The sequence below is a fragment of the Indicator indicator genome, chromosome 24 (genome assembly GCF_027791375.1).
Source record: "Indicator indicator isolate 239-I01 chromosome 24, UM_Iind_1.1, whole genome shotgun sequence".
NCBI classification, from domain to species: domain Eukaryota; kingdom Metazoa; phylum Chordata; class Aves; order Piciformes; family Indicatoridae; genus Indicator; species Indicator indicator.
Window position 1 is genome coordinate 17229662 of NC_072033.1, and position 25032 is coordinate 17254693.

Below are 25032 nucleotides of genomic sequence, written 5' to 3' on the forward strand. Positions count from 1 at the left end.
CCCCGCTGCTCGCCCGTATCCCTTCCTCTGCTCACCCTTATTCCCCCTTCCCTTCGCCCTTGTCTCCACTCTGCTCGCCCATGTTCCATTATGCTTTGACAGAAATTTGTATCAGACCTCCTAGGAATGAAGTGTTTGGATAGAATGCGCTGAGAAACATATTTTCTGAGGGATAAACTTCCTGGTGTGCAGGAAGCGGGGTTCCTGCTGGGGACGGGTCCCTCATGCTCATGACATCTGCGTCCATGAGAACACGATAAACAAAGGTCTGGTTGTTCCCCGAGTGTCTGTTCATCGAGCCTGGATCTGGAGGGTCCCCTTCTTGTCCATAGCTAATGGACTGCAGGGCTCCTCAGGCCTTGAAATGACAGCATCTATCTGGTTTAATTTCATTTACTTTTCCCAAATTTTCTTTATTTTGGAGTTCTGGCAGAGTGCAGAAAAAGGCAGGTTTCCTGCTAACTTCTGCTCAGTAGGAAGCTAGTGCCAAGGGGTGAGTCTGGTGAAAACTCTCTGTGTTCAAGTTACTCACTGTGCCAGCAGTGAGGTTTCTGCAGAGGGACGGTGAGTGGGAGACCTCATTGAAGGTGCGAGAGAACCTCTCTTTAGAAGGAACCTCTCTTCAGAAGGAACCTGCTAGTTTTTATTAGATGTAAACCATCAGCATAAAACTGGAGCGAAAGAAAGTGGGGACACCACCCAGTAACTCTGGCACCATGCAGGTTGAAGATTTGATTCGTAGCTCACCAAAATCCATGTGGAAGTGGGGGGGGTTTCTGGCACAAAGCCTCTTGCTGGGCATATTTATGAGCGAGCTGAATGGATGGGAACTGCATTTAGTCTCTTGGATTATTTCTTTTGATTTTTCACCTGTGATCACAGAAGAGAGAAACTGTACCCTGTGTTGCGTTAGAAACTGGCACTGTCTCCTAAAGCTGTCGCTATGTCATCCTGCTTTAAAGCACACACTGGAGAAAGGAAAAGAAAGAATAGGAAAGAGAAAGAGCCCTGAGCTGCCCGTGTTGTTCTGATTTCTGATAAGCATGGGAGTTTTCTTGTATCCAAGAGACAGGGACAAAGAACCCCCAGCATTTTATTTTCTTTAAGACCCTCCCCCTTGAAGAAAAGAATCAGTTTGGCTCATTCTTAGGCAAGTTTAGATTCCCACGGCGAATTGGTAGAGCTGGAAAAGAGTGAGCTACGGTGAGGGAATTCCTGGAGCTGTGCTCTGATGGGGGTGAGGTCAGGAGATCCTGGCTGGTTCCTGGCAAGGGCTCAGGTGAGAGGGAGATCCAGCCTGGTGGGTTTTTTGTTTGTTTGTTTTAATTTGATTTGTTCTGTTTTCAAGCAAACTTTTTTACATCACTTCCACATGGGTAGGGTCTAGTGACAGGCAGGACTCACTGCTGCTCAGGGTGGGTTCTGCTAAGACAAAACAAGCCATCAGGCCAAGATCATCAATAAATTATAATGATGCGAAGTTCGTTTGTTATTCTCACGTCTCTGTGCTGCTTCATGTGGTACTTTGAACCCTTCAAAGTCTTCCCTCAGTGTTGCCAAGCTCCATGTCTCCCATTCCCAAAGTCCCAGGGGTGAAATTCTGGTTCCTCTCTAGTCAGGAGATGCTTTGCTTCTGACTTGGCTGGGGAAAGGATTTCAGCACTGGGATTTCCCACTTCATTTATACAGCACTATGTTTCTTTAGGTGTTTTCATGTCTGTTCCTCAAGGCTTTGCTGGGGCTCTTTATAAAAGGGAAGCTTTAGAAAAAGCCTAGGGACATGGTCTAAGAGTTGTGTTAGGGAGATGTTAGGTTATGGTTGGACTCGATGATCTTAAGGTCTCTTCCAATCATGTGATTCTGTGAAATGAGGCAGAGGGCCTCCCAAAAAAAAGCCAGGATTCTGTGAGGGAGCCTCTGCAGAGGCTGAAGAAACATCCCTTGTGGTAATTAGGGCTGAAAAAGGCTTGTCAAGGTTAGGATTTCTGAGCCCAAGTGGAAGCTCCCAAAAACAATTAAATTAGAAATTCCACTTGCAGTGGGTTCATAGAAATTGTTTTATTAGGTGCAAGTAGTTGTGTGAGTGTGTGGGAAAGTGTTTGCCTGCCACAGCCTAAATGTTTCCCTGGAAAAACAAGGCAGAAAACAAACATATCCATCATTGCAGTGTGTGATCCCAAAGAAAAAGTTTGTGGATTGCAGACCAATCTGAGAATACAGGGAGCTGCTACACAATGTGAATACCAACGAGGTCCTCAGCCCCCCATGTGCCGAGCTCCTGGCGCAGATACAGTGGAGCTGTGTGTGTTTGTCTGAAGGAAATCAGGGCTGAGTCCCCAGTGGTTTGCTAATCAAGGGGGGAGGAAAGGCTGTAGTTTGAATAAATAATTTGATATGTTCCAATTTTGGGTAATTGTTTCCTTGAAACCTCCGCATTAGGCTCTTGCTTTGCCAATCAGTGCTGCAGGGAGGCTGCATGAAGGTTCTGCCTCTCCCTCCCCCTGATCCTGGTGTGTTACTGTCGCTAGTCCTTCCATTCTTCCTGATCCACCTCTGCTTTCACCAGAAGTTTGGGTGACTGTTGGCCCAGGTCAGAGCCATGTTGCAAATGAGCTTGTCCTCACCCCTGGCACAGAGGAGGACCATGAGCAAGCTGGTGGGATAGTTGTACTCAGTGTTTGTGCATCCCAAGGGTATCGTCACCTTCCAGCTCTCGCTTTGCACAGTCACTTATTGAGGTGCTGATGTTACCAACAGCATGTTGGCAGCCCTTGCTTGTCCCTTTCAGCCTTTGGGCAATTGAAACATACAGTGTGTAAAAGATGTTCAGATGAGGAGCTTAGGGACGTGGTCTAAGAGTTGTGCAAAGGTTAGACAGATGTTAGGTTACAGTTAGACTTGATCTTAAGGTCTCTTCTAACCAGACAATTCTATGATTCTGTGAAATGAGGCAGAGGCCTCCTCAGGAAAAAGCCAGGACTCTGTGAGGGAGCCTCTGCAGAGGGTGAAGAAAACATCCCTTGTAGAAATTAGAGTTGAAAAAGGCTTGTCAAGAGTAGAATTTCTGAGCCTGTGTGGTATGACAGATTGTCACACCCAGCAGGACTATGGTCTGGGTGGGTCACGGTGAGAAACCACAAACAAGAGCTGGGTCTCAGACAGGGAGATATTAAAAACCCATTCATTTGCTCCTTGCCTCTCTGCTAGCATGAGATTGCACCCAAACCGTGTGTGTGCTGGAGCCCTGATCATGCACCGAAGGCACTACGTGAATTTATTTCCACCAAGCATGGAAAAATTCCCTCCCTCCCCATGCCCTGTCCCCATAAATCAAACAATTGTAGTTTCTTTACATTCTGTCTGTGGATTGAGAGCTCAGATGCCAAGCAAAGCCTGGAGACAATTTCACAGATACATTATAAATCCCCCTAGAGTAAGAGCTTCTAATGGAAAAAGTGACTAATACCTCAGATGAGTGCAGAACACAGTGCCCTGGGATGGGACCATATCTCAAGACTAAACAAGAGTAACTATATACCTTTATTTACTTATTTTTTCCTGCTCTCCCTCTCTCTCCCTCCCTTCTCAGTGATGCCTTTATAATGTCTTTGCAGAAGGGGGGTGACCAGTTCTGGAAACTATTTGAAACCAGCACAGATCATTCTCTAACTACTCTCTTGTAACTAAAATGGTTGTGTGAGTTGATGGAGGGGCAAAGCAGTGGAGAGCATGCAGAGAGTGAGAGGAGGGTGGCAGACAGGCAGGTGGGATTGGACAGCAAGAGAGGATCTAGGGCATGATTTTAAAAGGTGAACTAGATTGGATCAGCACATGTGGGCTGCAAGAGGGAAGGTGGTAGGGCATCGTCCTGCCAAGTTAAGGAGCAAGCAGGACTGCAGCATCTGCAGTTTAGGGGTTATGGAGATGCCTGTCTTGTTTTTTTCCTCTCCATCCCAGGGACATTTTGAACTGGAAATAGGGTGGGGGAGAACAAGACCCATCTCTGCCCTCCTCTGTGGCTGCCTCTGGAGCTGGGGCAATTTGCTGCGTCTCCTGAGAGAGCTTTGAGCTCAGGCAGCTGCGGTATGGCTGAGCACAAAGCATCAGAGGCAAGAGCAGGTGTGAAGGGAAGCGCAGTGTCCCTCTGCTCATCGCACTGCTCAGGACCCTCCCATGCCACCCCAGAATCACCTTGTGCTCTCCCCAGCTGTTTATCTTCATCGTTTATGCTTCAAATATAATCCCTCTGGGGAAGGAACTGTCTTGTGTATATACACAGCACCTAGCATCATGCTGGCTTGAACCTTTCTTGAAGTGCTTGAACAATACTCTAGGCTAAATAATAAGTCTAAAGGCTATGTTTGACAGATGCTGTCTTCTCTGTATCTCTTCCAGACAAAGGAAAATTAAAGCTGTGCCAATAACAGTGCTCATCAACATTTTCCATTGGAGCTGACTTGCAGTAGGAATCTGGGGATTTGAGTAAATTAATATTTTCATGAGAAGTATCTGCTTCCAGAGACAGTTCTGAGTTGGGGGTTGGTGGTTTGTTTGTTTGTTTTAGGGGGGGGGGGTGGGTGGGTGGGTGGGTTGTTTGTTTGTTTGTTTTGTGTGTGTGTGTTTTTTATTTGTTTGTTTGTTTTTCTCCCAAGCTTTGGTCAGAATCTTTTGGTGAAAAAACAAAAATGTGCTGGCAAATGTTTGCTGTGCTGGCCAATATCTATGAATATGGAGTTGTGGAGCTTTTCTTATAAAAAGTTGCAATTTTATATGAGATACTTCTTTTTCCTGAGCAGCTAGAGTCAGTACTGCTGTAGCAGAGGGGGCTAAGCCCAAGAGCAGCACAAGGGAAGAGGACCTCGGGGTACATGTTTCAGACGTGCCCCGTTGCACATTGTGCCTTGCCCAGCAGCCCACATCTGTGTTTCCCATCCTGGTGGCTGAGTTTGCAAATGATTCACAGGACCCTTGTCTTTGTGTCCTCTGACCAAATCCAGTCAGACCAGGAATGAATTTTGGCAAAAGCTAAGCCAAATAGCCAAGCTGAGGGCAAGCCAACTCTTCCTGGAGAACCAGGGCTTTATTTCAGCTGAACAGTGTGTTTGTCTGACCACTCTGATTTATCCTGGCCACTCTCTGCTCCTTCACCTTCCATTTTTTTTCTGCTTTCCAAGCACTAGGCCCATGCAAGAAGAAAAGAAGCCTTTTCTCCCTTGATGGAGAACCTTTGTCCCTGGCTGGTGTGGGGTTAAGGGAGCTGACGTTGCTCCATTGTGTGCTAATAATATACGGAAACTGGGATCATTCTGGCTGGGGTGCAAAATGGAGCTCTTCCAAGAATCTGTTCCAGGGGCCCTCAAGTAGGAACTCTTGGAGAACAGACTGGATAACAAAAGCCAGATTGTGAGCTCTTTTCCTCCAGGAAAACCCTGGAATAGCCCCTCAAGCACTTAAGAAAATACGAATGACCTAGGGAGCTGTGAGTGCCCCAGCTGTAGTGTTCCCTTTTCCATTAACAAAACATTGGCTTTGAGGTCGGTAGAACTGAGCCTTTTATTCTTTTCGGAGATAATTTGTGATTGAGTGTCCTCATGCTTGTGAGATTTCCTTTGTCCCCACTCCTCCCGGGTTGCCATAGGTGTGACGTGCATGCTGCAGTAGGTTGTGTCTCTGGGATTAAGTTTGGTAGAAAGAGTTTTCAACTAAGTGGAAACTTTTGTCTTAAAAGTCCCATTCCCTGTCTCCAGAACACAAGGAGGGGAGGGAAAGGACATTTCTGGTCATAAGAAAAAAAGAAAATACTCTGGCACTTAGAAATGGTGCTGAAAATGATGGAGGAGTTATTGTGCCAAACCCCAAATACTTTGAACTTTTCAGAAGTGTCTTTAAGTTCCTGTAGAAAAGTTGAAATGCCTCACTAAAAAGAAGTTGGTTTGGTGTTGCCTTTTTTTTCCTTTTGTTTCTGATGTCATTGTGTCTCCCCCAAACTCAGTGTGTGTTGGGGTTTAAGGGGAGAAGTCCTCAAAGAGAAGGTACAGGCTTGGGTGTTGCTGCAGGGTGGTGCTTTGCGGAGCTGACTCATCTGCTCATGGGCCAGTGGGCTTGGGTAGAAGGAAACTCAGTGAATAAACACCCTGCAGAATTGCCAATCAGATATTCTGTACCCATTCCACAGTCACAGAATTAACTTAAAGTCCATGAGATTTTCAGTATAAGAATAAATTACTTCTGCTTCACTTGTCTGAGCTTTGATAAGAGCCAGAATCTTGTTTCATTTTCTTCTTGCCAGAGAATCCCGCAATCCCAGCATGGTGGGGATGGAAGGAACCTCTGGAAATCACTCAGTCCAACCCCCTTGCTAAAGCAGGACACCCACAGCAGCTTGCCCAGGATCACAGTGGCCACTGCAGGGTTGGAAGCTCTCCAGAGGAGGAGATTCCACAACCTCTCTGGGCAGCCTGCTTCAGGGCTTCAGCACCCTCACCAAAGAATTTTCTCCTCCTGTTCAGGGGGAACCTCCTGGATTCCAGTTTTTGCCCACTGCCCCTTGTGCTGGCACTGGTAACCACTGACAAAAGCCTCGCCCCAGCCTCTTGCTGCCCACCCTTTAGCTCTTGCTGAGCATTGCTCAGATCCCCTCTCGGGTTGCTCTTCTCCAGACTCAACAGCCCCAGGGCTCTCAGCCTTTGCTCCTCACCAAGACACTCCAGTCCTTCTGCAATGCTCCAGTCCTCTCAGCATTTCCCCAGCCTCTGCTGGACTCTGTCCAGTAGTTTCCTGTCTCTCTTGAACTGGGGAGCCCAGATCTGGACCACTACTCCAGATGTGGCCTCACTAGGGTAGAGTAGAGAGGGAAGGAGAACCTTCCTTTGCCTACTGGCCACACTCTTCTTAATGCAACACAGTCAAGGGTGATGTTGCTCCAGCATCTCCCTGGGTTAGCTGAGCCCTGGACCCACCTCTGAAAGGCCTTGTGAAATGAAGAACAGAAGTTCTATTGCTTTGTGTTCTGAGGTTTCACAGAGTAAAGAGGAGCAAGCAGCAGCTCTGCTGGGGCATGATCAGTAGATCCTTCCCTGACTTCAGTGCAGCTCATCAACTGTCTTTTCCAAGGGATGCTTTTTTGGTCTGATTTCCACAAGGACTTAATTGCCACTTACCTGGTGTCTGTGGCTTGTTCTCAGCACAGCTGCTTCTCTGTCAGGACGTTAGATACAAATATGTTATTTATCAGGGAAGCTTACATGCCGGATTCTCTTTCCAAGGTGAGGAATCATGGAAACAAGGAGAGCAGCTTTTCTGATCCCCTTTCATCCTGGATGTGTTTGGGTGAGCCTAGGTGTGGTGACTGAGATCTCAGAATCCCCGACCTGAAAGGATGATGGTGTGGAAGCAGTGACCTCCACTGCTATCTGCCACGGCTTAATGAAAATATGCTGTGGGAATCAAGGCAACAGCTTGTCTTCATCACCTGCTTGGAGAAGGCAGACGTCAGGAGTTGCTGTGCCAGCTTCCTTTGCCACCTTTCAGCCACCAGACAGCCCTGCAGGCAGCTTCCCACCTGCTCTCCAGGCTCTCCCAGGCCAGCAAAATATCTTTCTTTCCTATCCATTTTTTTCCATCAAATGCTGAAAGCTCTAGGAAACCACAACCATCGTCATATTTTTTTCTGCACCAATGGAGCAAGCACACAGGTGTCCACCTAGGCCCCTGCTTTTCAGAAGTGTAGGAGCACAAGTTGCCAGCCTGTTACAGCAACAGACGTGATCTTGCTGCACGGTGCTTCATGTCTCTTCTGCTCTTTGGGGCAGCCCCTCACCACACAGACTTGCTCCTCATTGCACTGCCCTCAGACAAGACAAGAATAGACCTGAGGATCTGACTGATGAGGTCCCTGGAGATGGGATGTCTGGAGCAGTGTGAGACAGGGCTCTCTGTTCTGGCTTGCTCCATCCCACACCCTGCAGAGCTGCCCATGAGCTTGGTCCTCCAGGTCTAGGAGGACCTTTCCCTGCCACAACATTTTCTCTGCGGAGTTCTCCAAGTGTCTTTCCCTGTCACTGTGCCACCCCCAAGTGACTTGGGGCATTGCTGACTTAAGGAGAATAGGTTAGAGTGATATATGACACTCTGTCCGTCATTAGTGAGCACCTGGGCAGCCAGGTACCTGGTCAAAGAAGTGACTGAACAAGGACTGACTGTTACTGAGGAGCTAAGTACACCTAATCAAAAATGGATGCTGGTGCTCAGATGAATACACAGTCAGAGCAAACATACAAAGCCTGGGAAGATGCATCCTGTGACCCTGCTCTGGGGAACAGGGACCTGTCCTGTGTATGGTGACCCTAACAACAGCCTTCAACCCTTCTAGTGGTTGGATTTGATGACCTTAAAGGTCTTTTCCTACCAAAATGATTGTATGATTAAAACGTCTGCTGGTGAATTGCATTTTCCAAGCACTGTTCACTGGAGCTAGTTCATCTGAAAGCAGCGTTTCCACTGAACGGGGAAGGTGAGACGTAGGCCACTAAAGAAAGAGGTGGAGCAGCATTTTATTACCCACATAGAACTTGTAAAATATTGATTGTAACCTTGCATGGAGTGCTCTGCCTGGTGTGTTCACCCATCATGGACAAATGGCCTCACCACAATTAACAGTCACTGTCTATCTCCAGCTCCACCTGAAAATTACCTCAGTGGTAACCAGAGCTTGGTCGCAGTACCAGGACATTAACCCACCTGGAGATCAGGAGGAATCTAAATCCTGCCTTTACTCAGACTGTTCATATTTAGGAGTTTTGGACATCATTCTGCAGCCCTAAATAAGATCATTGCCCTTAGAAATGGCTTCTTCATGTTGGGAGTATGTTGGGGTTCTTTCCTAGATGAAGTTCAGCAGATGGTCTTTTCGTGGAGGGTATGTGGTAGGGTCTGATTAATACTACTGCTGGGCACCAAATGTTCAGGAGTGCCCAACTCCGTGCTGTGGGGCTTGGGACCACTCTTGCCTTCTTTCAGAGATGATGGGCCCTGGATACTCCATTAAGAGGGAAATGGTCCTACTTTGGTGGAAGCAACATATCAAAATGCTCCAAGGGCCAGGATGTAGTCATGGGCACTTAAAAATCTTTTCCTGTTTTCTGAGAAGTTGTCTGTGAAGTTGACTGGAGTGAAAATCCCTCCTCAAAAACTCAGCAGGACCAGAAAGAATTGGCCTGACTGGCTTTGACCCACATTCAGAGACCTTGAAAGGAGCAGAGACCGCAAGTATAGCATACTTAGTGATAGGGCAAGAGGAAATGGCCTCAAGTTGTCCCAGGAAAAGTTTAAGATGGACATGAGGAACAATTTCTTCTCCAAAAGGGCTGTAAAGGCCTGGAACAGGCTGCCCAGGAAGCAGTGGAGCCCCGTCACTGGAGAGGTTTCAAAGCCATGGAGATATGGTTCTGAGGGACCCTGGCCCAGTAACCTGGCAGTGCTGGGTCAACAGTTGGGCTTGATCCACAAAGTCTCTCTTCCAACCAAAACAATTCTATGACTCTATGCATTTACCAGCCAACAGATTCACAGAGGTAAGGTCTAGGTCCATAGGCGGATTAACCTTGTGGAGAATGACCAAGAGATTCTCCAGAACCCAAAACATCTATGAGGTTCTGGGCCAAACAGCTCCTGTTCAACCACAGCACAGAAGAGTTTCTCCTGCAGTTCCTTCCTGAAGGATGATGAACAGAACATCCAGATCTCTGGCCAGATTTGAAGCCTGAGCATTTTGATATCTTGCTTGGATATCTGAACTGCTGTCTCCTTAGCCAAATCCAACCCAGTTCCTAATTTCCCATGGCTAGCAGCATGTTTCCATGTGGAGATGGGAATGGGCTCTGACAGGCGGCTGGCTTCCCTAGCTCAGGCAGACAACGTGCTTTTTGTGATCCCGTTGTGGGAAAGGCAACACACCTGCTTATGTTGTGTATGGACAGAATTAGGGGAAAAATCTGATTATCCTCATTACTCAGAAATGCTAACTATGTGCAGAATACAGTTGGCTAATTAGCCTGGGGGTTTGCTGGCTGCTGGGCAGGCAGGAGAGAGGGTGTTGGGAGGAGTGTGGTGGGAGTTCACAGTCCCTTGGGTGCCCTTTGTTTTCCCAGCATGTGGAGAAAAGTGAGCTTGAGGGCTTGGAGATGAGGTTGCCAGCCTCAAAATGAATAGAAAGCTAGGGAAAGGCAATTCCTTTCCAATGTCTGCTACATTTTAGGATTCTGGGCCTTCATATTTCCCCTCTCATGATTCTGAGAGGAGTTGTTGTAAGGAAGGATGGGTCTTCCTCCCTGCACAAGCAGCGTGAGCCCTTGCATGGCACCTTCTCAGAGGCACCTGTTCTACTTGGGCTCTTTCCTGTCTTCATGTGGACACAGGCAGGTGTTCAAATGCTTTCAGAAGCCTGACGAGACCATGGTGGTGGTTGGTTTTGGGAATGGTGTAGATAGTGGGATGGAGAAGGTAGTAACCTTCTCAGTTAATGGCCTCATTTGCACCACAGAAGTGCATGTTAGCAGAGGTCTTCTGGCTCCAAACCTGACTTGCTTTTCCCAGAGATGCAGAGCATATCAGGCTGATGCTAGGCAGGATGGAGAGCAGTTCATGCTGAGTATATCTCAACGTGTCTAGATCCAGACAACCAGGTTAGAATCATAGAACTGTTGAGTTTGGAAGGGGCCTTTGAGATCATTAAGTACAAGGCTTGTTCTTCCAGCTCCATGCTGGACTTACACCCATCAAGCAAACCATGACATTGTCCAGGAGGGCTGCAGGAGCCGTAGCAATATGAGATCAGGAGAGCTGGCATGCTCAACTCTGTGTTCTTGGGTCCTACAGTCTATACAGTGCTCTGCCATCAGACCACAGCCCAAACTGGTCTGGATATGACCAGTGCCCAAAATGCACGTTCATTCTTTCCTTCTTGTAGCCATGCTTTAAGTAACCCTGCAGGGGTTTTGTTCCTGACCTAGCCACAGACAAAGGTCTGCTGAAGCTCTTCTGGAAAGCTTGCCTTTTCTGCTCCTAAGTCACTGCCCATATTCTGTGTGCTCAGGATCCATGCTGTTGTCAATTGAAACCAATATTAGCTGGGAAGTTAGTGATGAGAAGCTACAGAAACATTTGGTCTTCCAGGGCTGCCACTGAAACAGCTTAAAAGTGAGTTGTGTGACAGCCTGAAAGAACAGATAGGGTGCTAGCAGAACTCTGCCATAGCTTCAGACAATAAAGACTGTGTCTCCCTTCTGATGAATAACGGCTCTTTGTTTTATCCCTCAGATGACAGGGTTGTTACACTGCTGAGAACTATTTCAGTGCTAAATATATGTCTGTGTAATAAAGGTTCTGCAGTCTATGAACTGGGACTGAATGGATACTGGAGTCAATCATTTAAAGTGAGATGAATTTCTGAAGCAGCTCAGAGTGACAGGAGGTGGAGGAGCAGTAAACTCCTTTGACATCACTTAGCCAGAGGATGCTTTTGGTGCATGAGATGTATCCCAGGTTTCATGGCTGCCAAGTTTTTCCCTCTTGGTAGCTCCCATGGCTGTGTAAAGTTCCTCAGTCTCAGTTGTGGACATGAATGTGCAAATAAAGGGTGCTTCAGTGGTCAGTGGTGAGGCACTGTATAGACCCTTCACTTCATCACTGAAAGGGCTCTCAGCTACTGGGACAGGCTCCCTAGGGATGTGGTCAAATCCCCATTCCTGGAGATGTTTAAAAGATGCAGAGGTATGGTGCTGAGGGACATGGTTCAGTACTAGCCTTGGTAGAGTTAGAGAAGGGTTGGACTCAATGATCTTAAAAGTCTTTTCCAAACAAAAAGATTCTATGTTTTATGATCTTTTAGCAGAAATCCTGGAAACTCCCAGTCCTAGCAGATTCAAATGCAGCAGTAAAACCCATATTCAGCGGTGACCCAGGGCTGAGTGCTCAATGGGATTTTGCTGGTCCCCATCAGACACAGTGATTAAGTCTGGAGCCTGCTATGATAAAGGAGGCAAATGATGCTTCCTACAGCTGCAGCATTGCCACGCTGGTGGAACAGATGATGCACAGATACTGTTATCACTGTTCTGGAATTCACCTCCCAGTCTTGCCAGATTAAACTTCCTTGAAATTACTTTATGTAGCAGCAAGGATTTGCATTTCCATAATGTTGATCAGCACTTTTCTATTTTAGCTAATCCTTGCAGACAGACCTGCAAGAAAGAAGATCAAAAGAACCTGAGAGAAAACTAAGCAGAAACTTTGGAGTAGGGACAAGCCAAAGATGCCATTGGAGGGGAAATAGGTTTAAGTTGTGCCAGGAGTGTTTTAAATTGGATATGAGGAAAAATTTCTCTCCTGAAAGAGTAGTGAGGCATTGGAACAGGCTGCCCAGGGAGGTGGTGGAGTCACCATCCCTGGAGGTGTTCAAGAATTGTGTAGATGTGGTGCTCCAGGATATGGTTTTTGGTCATGGTAGTTAGATTACAGTTGGACTCAATGATTTTAAAGGCTTTTTCCAGCCACAATGATTCTGTGATTCTATGATGAAGACACAAGAGTTTGTGATTGCCCTATATCTGGGCTGATGCCCCACAGCTCAGTGTTCAAACTCTGTAAGGTCACCAAACTCTTAAGGCTACCAGGATGATTGAGACTCCCTTTTTACAAGGAGTCAGACAGAACAGACACCCAGAAGTTACTGCTGGGGAGATTCTGACTAGAATCCAGAAGAAAATCTTTCTCCATGGGAACAGTCAGACTTTGGAATCATGTCCCTAGGGAAGCAATGGATTCCCCTGCCTTGGACAGTTTTTAAGATTCAGCTTTACCGGGTGCTGGGCCAGCTCATTTCAACTCCACTGTCACCTAGAAAGGTTGGACCAGATGAACCTTGAGATCCCTTCCAACTTGGCATTCTGTGATTCAAGGATTCTGAAGAGTTGCTGGAAATGAACTTTGTTCTCCAGAGCTGCCAAAGTGGCCTCTATTGACCAACTGTATTTTAAAGGACAAGGAAGCAAGGGAAAAAGAGAGGGAAAAGAGAAATTCAGCTTTGCTGCTGAATGAGCCATTGAGCTTGCAAGTCAGGGGCAGCGCAGAAGCAAAAGGTGACGCAAACATCGTGCGAGAAATGAAGCACAGGAGGAGCCTGGCCATTGTGTGATGCTCAGCACAGGAGAAGCCTTAATTGGAGAGGTGGCTGGTGGGAGGCCAGAAGATGCATACAATAAACCAGAGACACTCGATTGGACCAAAAACGCAAACAAATTGGGTGGCACAAGAGAGGAGATAAATTCTGTTCATAAAATAAACAATGGCTGAGGGACACTGGATAAACAGTGGCACAGAATAACGCCACTGTTTGGTTCAGACACCCTAATTGGGAGGCTGGGCAGCATCCCATGAAAACTCTGCCTTGCACATTTTCCTTTCATGAGGAAGATTTTCCCTTCCCCTCCCTCAAAGCCTCCCCCTCAAATCCCATTTAACAGCAAACTAAAAGACCTGGTTTCATTCCACTTTCCCACAGCAAACTCATCCTGGCAGGGACTGCATTAAGCAGGACAAGTAGAAAATGATAATAAATAGAGGACTTGCTCTTATTTCACCTTGTGACAAAACTATCCAGTGGGTGACTTGGGGAGGATGATAAGAGCGTGGACTGGGCTGCTGCTTTCCTTTTGATGCTTGGTCATGTGGAAAGTAACTCCATTCTAGCCCTCACTCAAAAGGACTTCCTTCAAAAATAATGCTTTTTAAAAGGCACTGAATTCTTATTTACATTGTTGGAAGGCCAGCAGCTCTCCTTCACCAAAGTGAACATCATGGGTCTCATTTCATCATTTGCTTGGAGCAAAGAGAGAAAACAGAGAGGGTGCCACGGAAAAAGTACTGTGGTCAATGCCACTAATACAGTGCGAGGACACGTTCAACCTTAGCTTGGCTTTTTTTTTTTTTTTTTTTTTTTAGCATGATACTGCATTGGTAATAAATCCCTGATGAGAATCTTTTGTTAGATTCCTTTCAGTACAGCAGGAAAACACAAGAGTGCAGGGGATATTGAGCCTGAGAAGAACCTGGGCTTAGTGACACCCACCATGGCTCATCTCATGCTTTGAGCCCAAGACTCTCCACCCCAAAGCACTTGCTTCCAGCATGTCACCTATTTTGTAGCAGAGATATGCTTCTACCCTTTAATGACTGTCCAGAGCAGTTTGCACTTTTCAAGCTGTGTCATCAACCCAGCAAAAAGAGAGGCTGATCTTCGGCCTCAAATCTGCATCTCAACTTTTTGCCATCTTCATCCTTAGGTATTGATAAATCTGGGTGAGCACTTCATAGGCTCATTGAATAGTTTTGGTAGGAAAAGTCCTTGAAGATCACTAGGTCCAACTGTTAACTTAGCACAAGCAAGTCCACCACTAAACCATGTCCCTCAGCACCACATCTACACAGATTTTAAGCACCTTGTGTCTCTGTTTCCTTGCCTTTACTGACTTAAGAAAAATAGAGCTGGATCTCTGTTTCCCAGCCTGTAATTCTTGTGGGGAGGTTACAGCCAAGGAAGGTACCCAAGAGGTGCTCAGACGCCTTTGTCTCTGAGAGTGGCGAGGACCACGCTACTGGGGCAATGCCAAAAGTGTTGGTGACTCCTGAGATGTGGGTGACAGCTCAGAAGTCATCTTGGACTGCACAAAATTGGCTTGTCCTCATAAAATGGCTGTAAAACTGAAATATCACTTGTTTACAGGGCTGGAGGGAGGCAAGGGGATCTAGGTTTGTTACCTGTAATTACTAAGATAATTAGTCAATTATTTAAGTACCACTGATTTTCTTCCAGTGAAGCAATCAGAAGATGGGAAGTCAATAGTAATTGATTTGTTTGTAGCCACTTTGCAGAAGGGAAGTTGTTTGTGGGGCTTGTGGTTATTGGAAAAATGCCTGCAATACCCCAAAAAGCCTCTGACAGCCCCTGTTTGTAAAAAAAAAAAGTCATTTGCTCCAATTTAATACCCTTCCTGTCAAAAGCATTTTACTGGAACCAGAAGCTGGACCACTATTTCATGGCCAAAATACTCTTTTCCTCCCAGTTCTTTTTCATTTCGTGCTTTGATGACAGGCCTGGAAGTTTGCTGGCGCAGTCATTAGTTGGTCAGTCTTTCTTCACTGGTATTTATTTTTCAGCTGAAAAAAACCCCAACTCCCTGTTTTTTTTCAAGACAAAATTTTCTTCTTTCTTCTTTTTCTAAGTGAAATAAGCATTTTTTTTATGTTAGGTTGGTTTTCTGACAAAGAACAAACAACGAAGTGTTTCTAGTGACAAATCAAACTCAGTATGGACCATGCAAGGTCCTACACCTGTGTTGGGACAATCGTTGGTACCAGCACAGGCTGGAGAATGATGAAATTGAGAGCAGCTTTCAGGAAAGGACTTGGGGGTCCTGGTGGCTGAGAAGCTGGACAGGAGCCAGCAATGGGCACTTGCAGGCCAGAAGGCCAATGGCAGCCTGGGCTGCATCCAAAGTGGTGTGTGGCCAAAGATGGAGAGAGGGGATCCTGTCCCCTAACCCTGCCCCTCTGCTCTGAGGAGACCTCACCTGCAGTGCTGTGTCCAGCTCTTGAGTCCACAGCACAGGAAGGACATGGACCTGATGGAGTGGGCCCAGAGAAGGGCCACAAAGATGATCAGAGGGCTGGAGCACCTCTACTACAAAGACAGGCTGAGGGAGTTGTTCAGCCTGGAAAAGAGAAGGCTTCAGGGAGACCTAATTGCAGCATTTCAACATCTGAAGTGGGGCTACAAGAAAGCTGAGGAGGCAGTGTTTAGAAGGGCCTGTGGTGATAGGATGAGGGGCAAAGGTTTTAAGCTAGAGTAGGGGACATTTAGGCTGGACATTAGGAGGAAGTTCTGCACAGTGAGGGGGTTGAAATACTGGAAAAGGTTGCCCAGAGAGGTGCTACAGACCATGTCCCTGGAGGCATTCAAGGTTAAACTTGATGGAGCCCTGAGCAGCCTGCTCTAGTTGGGGATGTCCCTGCTCACTGCAAGGGGAGTGGACAAGATGACCTTTGAGGGTCCCTTCCAACCCAATGCATTCTATGATTCTATATTTACTGTATCATGCATGAAATGCAAGCAAATCACTTGGTCCGTTTGCAGCCCAACTCCTAAAATATCTCCAACTTCTAATTTGCCTGAAAACTTCCTGCTCATTGCTATGATGTGCAGAGGGTAAAGTCTCCTGGCTGGCTTTTGATACCTAAACCAAATCGCTTCTGCGCTTGGCTTCATCTCATCTGCTTGGTCCTGACTTCCCAGCTCTTTGTCAGCCTGATGTTATGACCTCTGGTCACAGAGGGTAAGGTGGGATTAAGAGTTGGGACGGGCAGCACTGGGGGATCTGGCAGATGGACTGATTGGGAATTCCTTGCTGGGATTTGATGGAGCATCAGTAGGGCTGAATTTAGGGGGAGGGAGGCATGGGAGCAGGCTGTGTTTACCTCTCTGAGAATGTGACAGTGATGGAAAGGTGAGGGGTTTGGGCTGGTGCTGTGATCATCATGGGAAGGTTCCCAACCTAAGATGCCACCTCTTTTTACCTCTCTGGGTTAGTGGACATCCAGTAGAACCACTGTTACAGTGATGATGTGGTTTCTGCTGATGCAGGATGCTTACTATGAAGAATTAAAAGTTTTTACCAAAAGACCCCAAATCTCCAGCTATCCTCTGTAGAAACTAGGGGTGTTATTTCTAGTTCCACTAGATGGGAAGAGAGACAGTTAACAGCTGTGCTGGAGGGCTTTGGTGGAAGGAACAGGAGCAGAACCAAACCCAGAAGGGTATGTTTGGGATAACACCAGTTTGTGCTACCATATGCAGGAACCAGCCTGAGTGTCAGTGAATCGATGCCCAGATGCACGTTCCCATAGGACCTCCTCCCCTGCTCCATCAGGCCCAGATATTACAGAGCCCTCCAGCTGGACATAGGCTGTGCTTCAAATCAGCAGGTGCTCCAGTTCTTCACTGAATGAGGGCTTCTGTCTTCTGAAGGAGCTGCTGCTCATGGCATTACAGTGGGGCCAAAAGCACCCTGTGTAGCTGCTGGCAGCTGGGAAGGGAAAGCTGTAAAATGATGGGAAGTGCATCCCATTGGCTTCACACATTGTCTCTCCCTGACCCCCCCTAACTTCACAGCTAGTTATTAGGAAACAGAAGTGCTAAGAGCAGTTCTCTGTGTCCCAGTGGGGGAGATAAAGTCTTCGTCACCACTTTGAAAGACTTTTCAATCAGAAAGGGTCCCTTTGTACAGCAATTCCTAATGGGAATTTTGGGGTGGCTATGGCCTCTTCCTGCTGCAGGGTGATTACAAATGGGCTTTTCTTCTAGGAGCAAAGCTGCAGCAAGACCTTGGCAGATCCCAATTTCCTAGATTATTAATAAGAATAATATCATTTTCTTTCTCCCCTGTTTCTCACCCACCCTGCGCTTCCCTTTTTAATGAATTCTCTCCCCTCACTCCAGTGACACCAGCCTGATTTGTAATGGAAAGAGGCAGCCCAGTGGAAAGCTGACCTGCAAGACCACCACAGGGCTCTCATTATAATTTTCATTAAACTCCTTCTGTTTACGAATATCCAAGCAATCTGGCCTTGCAGCAGCAGCAAGAGGAAATTAAAGCAACACTACCACTTAGCTACCGTGTCAAGGAGCAGGGACCCAGCTGTTGAGCAGAAACTGAAGCAAGGTTCCTGCAGACAAAGTTTGGAAGAGTTATTTCAGCTCTGGCATCCTCCCCCTCTGGAGCTTTCATGCTGAGTTTTTACTTCATAGGATTTGGCTGGTGCAAGTGTTTTGCGTGTGGTATGTCCATGACCTAATTAAGGGGATCAGCTGCTAGAGCTCCCAGTGCAGACTGGAGGAGAGTGGCTGCTGAGCTGGCTGGAGCAGGACAGGCTGGATGGAAGGTGTGGAGCAGAGGGAGATGGACTGGCAAGCAAAGGAGAGAGCAGGGAGCTTTATCTAGCTGGAGGGGTTCAACAAAAGACCAACAACACAGAGACCATTTGTCCATGAGAGGAAATGGGTTTAAGTTGGGCTAGGGGAGGTTTAGATTGGACATTAGGAAAATTTCTTTACTGAGAGAGAGTGGTGAGGCATTGGAACAGGCTGCCCAGGGAGGTGTTGGAGACACCATCCCTGGAGATGCTCAAGTGTGTAGGTGTGGTGCTTCAGGATGTAGTTTAGTGGTCATGGTAGTCAGGTTGTGGTTGGACTCGATGATCTTAAAGGTCATTTCCAGCCTTAGTAATTCTGTGATTCCACACTTACTGGAGAGCATCCTGCTGCGTTCTGGAGTGCTCTGACACACAGACCTGTGATGGTTTGAAACTGTCTTTTTAATTTTCCTTGCAAAGTTCAGAACAGAGAAAGTGAAAGAGTGTAAATAAATCACTATTGGGTGTAAGAAAGCAAAATAATGATTGTTCTAAACACTTCCATTGGATAGATAGAAATGTTTAATAATTATTACCCAAAACAAGGTGGGGCACTCTGCACATTGTGTGTTCTGCAGTGGGGGCAGTTGCTGGGCTGTCTGGCTGCTGTTTCTTCTTCTCTTCTGGCTGAAGATAACACATACTGACCTTGGCAGCTAAGTTAACAACTTTCTGCTTAACTAACTGTGCTTCTCTGTCCAGGGGCGTCTGGGGGGAAGCTCCTGGGAGAGAGAGAGGTCCCTTTGGGAGGGTCCCCTTGGGGGGAAGCAAAGGGAGATCGGTTGTGCTTTTCTGTTGATTGTATATATTTGTAAATGTTGTGAATTTTGTATATTTGTACATATTCATTGCATTTCTCTGCTTGTAAATACAGCCTTCATTTGCTTCCAGACTGGGCTAGCCTGATTATTGTTGGTGGGGGCGGAATTTCAGCTCACACCGACACAAGACCTATGGAAAGAGTGAGTCCTTGCTGGCCATTCTACACGGACTCCAAGAAATTCGTATGATCCTCTTCCCGTGTATGAGCAAAACAGCTTCAGATGGTTTTCTGTAGTTTTGTCTGCAGAGAGGCATTTTTGTAACCCAAGTGACCCTTCCTGAGGAGAAAGTCCTTACAGGTACCAGCTGTGAATTAGACTTTCAGGGGACGTTTGTTCATAAAGCTAAAGGCAGAGCACGTTCTTGGTGTCCTTCAGACACAGCAAGTCTTTCTCAGTCTGTGTCTGGACAAGAGAGAAGAAAATCTGAGCTTTGTTTTTTGAGCCTCTTTCCTCCTTTGGGAAACTGTCCATAGTACATTTAAGGTCATAACTCAATTTTGAGGTAACCAGGGGCAAAATAAAACTGCAGTTTGCACTAAATGCCTAGAAAATAGCAGATAGCTGCAATTTTTTCTAAACTGGGTGAGTCCAGCTGGTATTTTGTGGGCTTTATATATCCTGTGAGTTTTGGTCCAACCTCTCAATGATTTTAAGTATTTCTAGTTCACTTGAGAGCTGAAGAGGATCTCTGAGCTGTTTTCAAACTGCTGCTCTCACATCCAGTAGACTCCAGAGAGCTGCATCACTGGAAGACAGTCTGGGCAGTCCTGGCCTAAAGAGTCCTTCAGTACAACCTTGGGCCTTCTGTGCAAGTCCTGTCAATGTGTTTGCTCTCTCCCTCCAGCATCAAGGACCTTAAAGATCATCTAGTTCTACCTCCTCTCCTTCTCATGGGCAGGGACACCTTCTACTAGACCAGGTTGCTCAAAGCTCCATCCAACCTGGCTTTGAACACTTGGAGCCTCCACAACTCTGGGCAACCTTGTTCCAGTGCCTCACCACCCTCATGGGGAAGAATTGCTTCCTCATGTCCAAACTTCTTCCAGTTTGAAACCACTATCCCTCGTACAGCCATTCCATGCCTTGGTACAAAGTCCTTCTTCAGCTCTCTAAGCCCCTCCACTTACTGGAAGGCTGCTCTAAGATCTCCCTGGAGCCTTCTCCAGGCTGAACAGTCCAAACTCTGTCAGTCTATCCCCATAGGAGACGTGCTCCAACCCTCTGATCATCTTCTAGAGCCAGGAGGTGAGAGAAAGCCAGGACTGCCACAAGTGTGGAGCCTGAGCCTAAGATAAGGCTGTGTCTTACACAGCATCTGACTGAGTCAGGCACTTATTGAAGAAGCTCATTATTTTTAATGTCTGTTGCAAATGCAATCACATCCTTGTCATTCCAATGCCTCCCCCCCATCTCTGTGACCAAGCTGGAGAGCCAAAGCTGAGCTGTGAAACTGAGGGAGGAGAAAAAAACAGGGCGGGGGGTGGGGGGGGGAGGGAGAGGTGTGCAGAGAGGGGCAGAACATTGTGGGCACAACAGAATAATTTAATTCTGTTTGGGAAACTTTGGTTTGAGTGTAGATTTAGGTTCCAGATGACAAGTTTGTCATTCTTCTCAGAGTGCTTTTTTTGCCTGCATCACAAAGGCACCTGCTTATTAGTTTTGCCTGATTGCTAATCTGGGCAATCAGCAATCACAACAGCATGTGGGACTTAGATGCTATCAGGAGAGACAAGCAGGAGGGAAGGGAACAGCAGCTCGTGTTGGGTGTCTGATGCTGCTGCAGACACCTCTCTGCATCCCTGAGGTCTGAGCTGAGGTGAGATGTGATCCAGGCAAACCCATGTGGGGTCTGCAGAGCAGAAGCCTCACCGGGCATGTTACTGACCCTGATCTAGGAGAAGTTTAGGCAATACAGGGCAATATTTTTGCTGAAATATTCCTCCTAGGAAGCAGGGTTTTCCCTGGGAGCTGTATTCTCAGAATTCTTCAGAGGGTCAGTTTAGGGCAACCTCTTTCCTCTGCAGCATTATGTGAAAGAACCAACTAAAGAGCTGTACTGCTGAGCACCCTGCTTAGAGGGTTGTGGAGCAGAAGAGGGGCTGCCATGCTTGAACAGCACCTTGGGGTGAGTCATTTGGTAGGAACCATGGACTAGGGAAGTCTTGCTGGTAAAAGTACTGCTAGTTACTGCCTTACCCCCCAGCATCTCTCTCCTTTCACATCCCGTGGCTGTTTTGCCCACTACTTGACTCAGCCCAACACTTGAGTGAAGTGGTTTAAGAGGCTTGTGAACATGAAATTTGTCTGAGCAAGGATGGTGGCTATATGCGATGTGCTAGGAAACCTCAGACCTTCTGAAGCTGGAGCATACACACAGAGGCTTCTGCACCATGTCAGTGCCAGTTTCATCCCTTCTGTTTAGCAAGGGTTGTGCCTTTCCTGGAATGCTAAGCAGCATTTGGGTGTGTGGGACTCAATAATGACTTATCTCTGCAGCTGGGATGTTTCTGAAAAGCAGCAGCAGCAGAGAGCACAGGGATCAAGGTCAAAGCAGCAGCAGTTCCAGGAGCATTGTTGCCAACACACAAAATGAAACTGGGAGGGGAGAATCCAGAGCCCAGGTGGTCCAGAACAGAGGAGTCACAGAATCATTGAATTGTTTTGATTGGAAAAGACCTGTAAGATTATTGAGTCCAACCATCGACCTAACACCACCATAGCCATTAAATCATGTCCCAAAGTGCCATGGCCACACAGTTTCTGAAGAGCAAAAATGGAGAGGAAAGGACTCAGTGCTGGGCTGTTTAACAGCAGAATGCTCTGGGCTTCATCAGGGAAGTTGTGCTGAACCACATCAAGAGGTTAAGTCTTCCCAGGCTCTGCAGAGGATGGTACTGGGGTGGGAGAAGTCCTGATCCTCAGCTGTGGCATGGTGGTGTGAAAGCTGTTTGCTGCAGTGTAACACCTCAGGAGCAGCCAGTACCTGCTGCTGACCAGTGACTTGGTGTGATGGAGACTTCTCCAGCTGCTCTAGAAGAGTCTGGCAGGTCACTGCCAGGCCAGTGAAGTGACCAGAGTTTGCTTCTGAAATATACTTGATTTGAAGATTTAGCATCTGCTGTTGGAGGCCTCACCAGTGTCTGTGTGACTAGAAAGGGTTTCAGCAGCTCCCGGGGAAAAAAACAGCAAAAGAAGCAGAAAAAGGGGCTTGTTGCATTCAGTGGCCAGTGAGATCAAAGATGCCTGAGAGAGTGACAAACAGACCTCCTAGACAATTAGTCTCTTGACCTCTGAGGTTCAGGGAAGGATGGTGGGAAAGGAGCTGTGGATCACAAGGCCCCAAGGAAGCTTTCCTTGACAACACTTACTAAAGAAAAATGAGGTTTGGTGAATGCAGGGGGGTATTAGCACACGAGATGCTGACTGTAGGTGAGACAGGGACGTGGCACCTAGCAGAAGGAGCTCTCAGTTGTGTGAAGTAGTGGCTCAGTGAACTGCTTTTTCAGATAAACTTTATTAAACAGCTATTACAGCCATTAATATTTATTTAGAAGTACAGCCACTGTGGGAGAAGCAGCTTCAGTGTTTGATAATTACCCACAAAATCTTCTCCACCTTGAATGAGCACTGGCACAGGAAGGAATGTTCTACTGACTGCTGATAGTCTCACCACAGTGCAACTTGGGGGTTGGATTCTTTAGATCTAGCATTGATTCAGCATTTACAAATGCAAAGCAACTGTGGAGGAAAACTATCTATAAAAATATAACATAGCATAATAATGACAATAGCATAATAACAACAATAATAATAATAACAAAGATATATTTAAAAACATAGCAGAGAAGTGTTTAATATTGCCCTATTTGTATGGAAGAACTAAAAATGAAGATACTTCTGTTCAAAACCCAAACAGATATATTTTCAGATGACACATTTGAGACTTTTAAATTTCTTGCTGCTGTTTCAGCAGGCTGCACTTAAATTTTCACCCTTCTGTGATGTCTCATGGGGGTAGCAGCACTGTGACTTTGTCCCGAACTCAAGCCATCAACCCCCTCATGACCAAAATACCTTAGGAAAGCAATGCATTTTTTTTCCCCAAGAAAAGACCCATGACCTGAAAGTCTTGGCTGCTCTGATGGTATTTGCGCATCAGATAAGCAAAAAGCATCTTGCAAATCAAGGCCAGTTGGCAGGAAATCAAATGTTGAATCAACGTGTTGGGAATCGGCCCAGCAGCCCTGAGCATCACAGGAATCTGGTGGCAACCAAAGGCTGCAGATGAGGCTCTTTCCCAGCACAGGCTGGACAGAAGTAAATATAGGGATTGAAGTAGCAAATGTGGTCTGGGCCCAAGCTGTAGATATGCCCACAGGGGTCCTAAGTGGCTGTAGGCTTTGCTGAATAAGGGCAGTGCGGGAGCAGTCTGTGAGGCTATGTCCTTAACAGTGATGAAAGACAAGGAGGAACAAAGAGTTTTTCAGTTGCTTTTTTATAGGCCAAGTAGAAAAAAGTTGTCTTTTTTTTGCAGGATTATCTTTCATATCTTGTCTGGTCCACAGCAGTAGGATCAGCATTTCATATTTGCTTCATTTGTTGCATGCTTGGAAATGTATTTCATAGAATCATTTTGGTTGGAAAAGACCTCCAAGATCATCCAGTCCAGGCATCAACCCCACACCACCATGCCCACTAAACCATGTCTAAAGTGCCATGTTTGTGCATTTCTTAAACACCTCCAGGGACGGTGACTCCACCACCTCCCTGGGCAGCTTGTGCCAATGCCTCCCCACTCTTTCTAATATTTAATTTCAAAAAGAAATCTCTTACTAAAGCTGAGCTTGGAAAGTGTCAGAGCAGATTATCCTGTAGGGACAGAAAGATGTGGACGTGTGTGTGCAGGCAGGACATCCTCTTTGTGTATCCATACCTGATCTGGGCTTTCTGAGCATCTCTCTGCATCTGTACAAGTTGTGCCAATATCTCAAAAGTGATATTTGTTATTCTGAGTCCCAGCTGATTTCAGAAATGCAGTGAAAGACACAGATAGAGGCCAAACAGGATTAAAGGCTTTAAAAGATTAATAAACTAAAAGCAAATCTAGCTGATAAGGTGGCCTTGTTATCTCCTAACATGGCTATAAAGGACAGGGCATTAAGGAATTACAGGCAGCTGGCTTGTCCATCAGCATCCCTTTTTTCTTAGCAGTATGGAGACACCATGGAAGCAGGTTATGCTCTCCAGTGTGACAGGAACAACAGAAGTCAAAGATGAGGTTTCGACAAGATGTGAGGGACCAGAATTTAAGCAAGCACCCCCCAGTACATGTTGAATCAGCTCAAGGTGTCCTGCTGGCATCACTAGCTGCCAGTGACACTGCCAGAGACATGAGAAACACAACTGGAATGGTTTGAACCTCTCAGCAAGAAAATGTTCCACATTTTGAGATGTTTCTAAGACTCTTTGTGTACTCTGTAGTGGGCTCCGTCAGGCAGCACTACCCTCCAGATCAGGTACAGCTTCTCTCTCTGGTGAAGTTTTGGTGGTGTAAAGACTTTGAGCAGGCTTACAAAGTCCTTCTTTGCTCATGGTGAGCTGTGTGATGGGTCTGTGTGAACTGCAGAACATCTCCTCTGCCTTTCTTATCTTTCCTGGCCATACAAATGAACGATGGCCCAACAGGGAGCTTTGGTTTGGTCTGTTTGCCTGGCTAGCTATTGCTCCACATGGTTATTTGCTCTTCCAGTTTCACTCACATCAGCAGAAATGTGGTATACTTCAGCAGAGAAAAGTCTGCCCCAACTATCCTGGTTTTAGTACTGCAATAAATCATTTAATTTAAAGAATGAAAGGCAAAAATGTTCTATGGGCTAGAGAAGCAAAAGGAGCAGAAGGAACCCTGGTTTTAATAAGAACAGTCATAAAGCAGGAGAATTTGTTCTTCCTGATGGAAAGGTTGAAACCTGAGTCACAATCTGTGAAATTTCTCTTTACAACCAGTGTCTGTAGAATATAATGGGCTCTCTCAATGGGATGGTGAGAATCATCATAAAGGACACTGCAGCAAGGATTTACTCTGCAGAAACTTGGCAACAGCAGAGAAAGATGGCATCTCCCCTGTTCAGTGAGAGGGATCCAAGGGAGGTTCAGTATGAGTGTTCAGATAGATAATCATAGAATT

General features: G+C 46.5%; 1 protein-coding gene across 4 annotated transcripts in view; it reads left to right on the top strand.

Annotated features, from left to right (window-relative positions):
* Positions 1–25032, top strand: part of NKAIN4 (sodium/potassium transporting ATPase interacting 4) — a 60287-nt gene that overhangs the window by 488 nt on the left and 34767 nt on the right. The window lies entirely within an intron of this gene.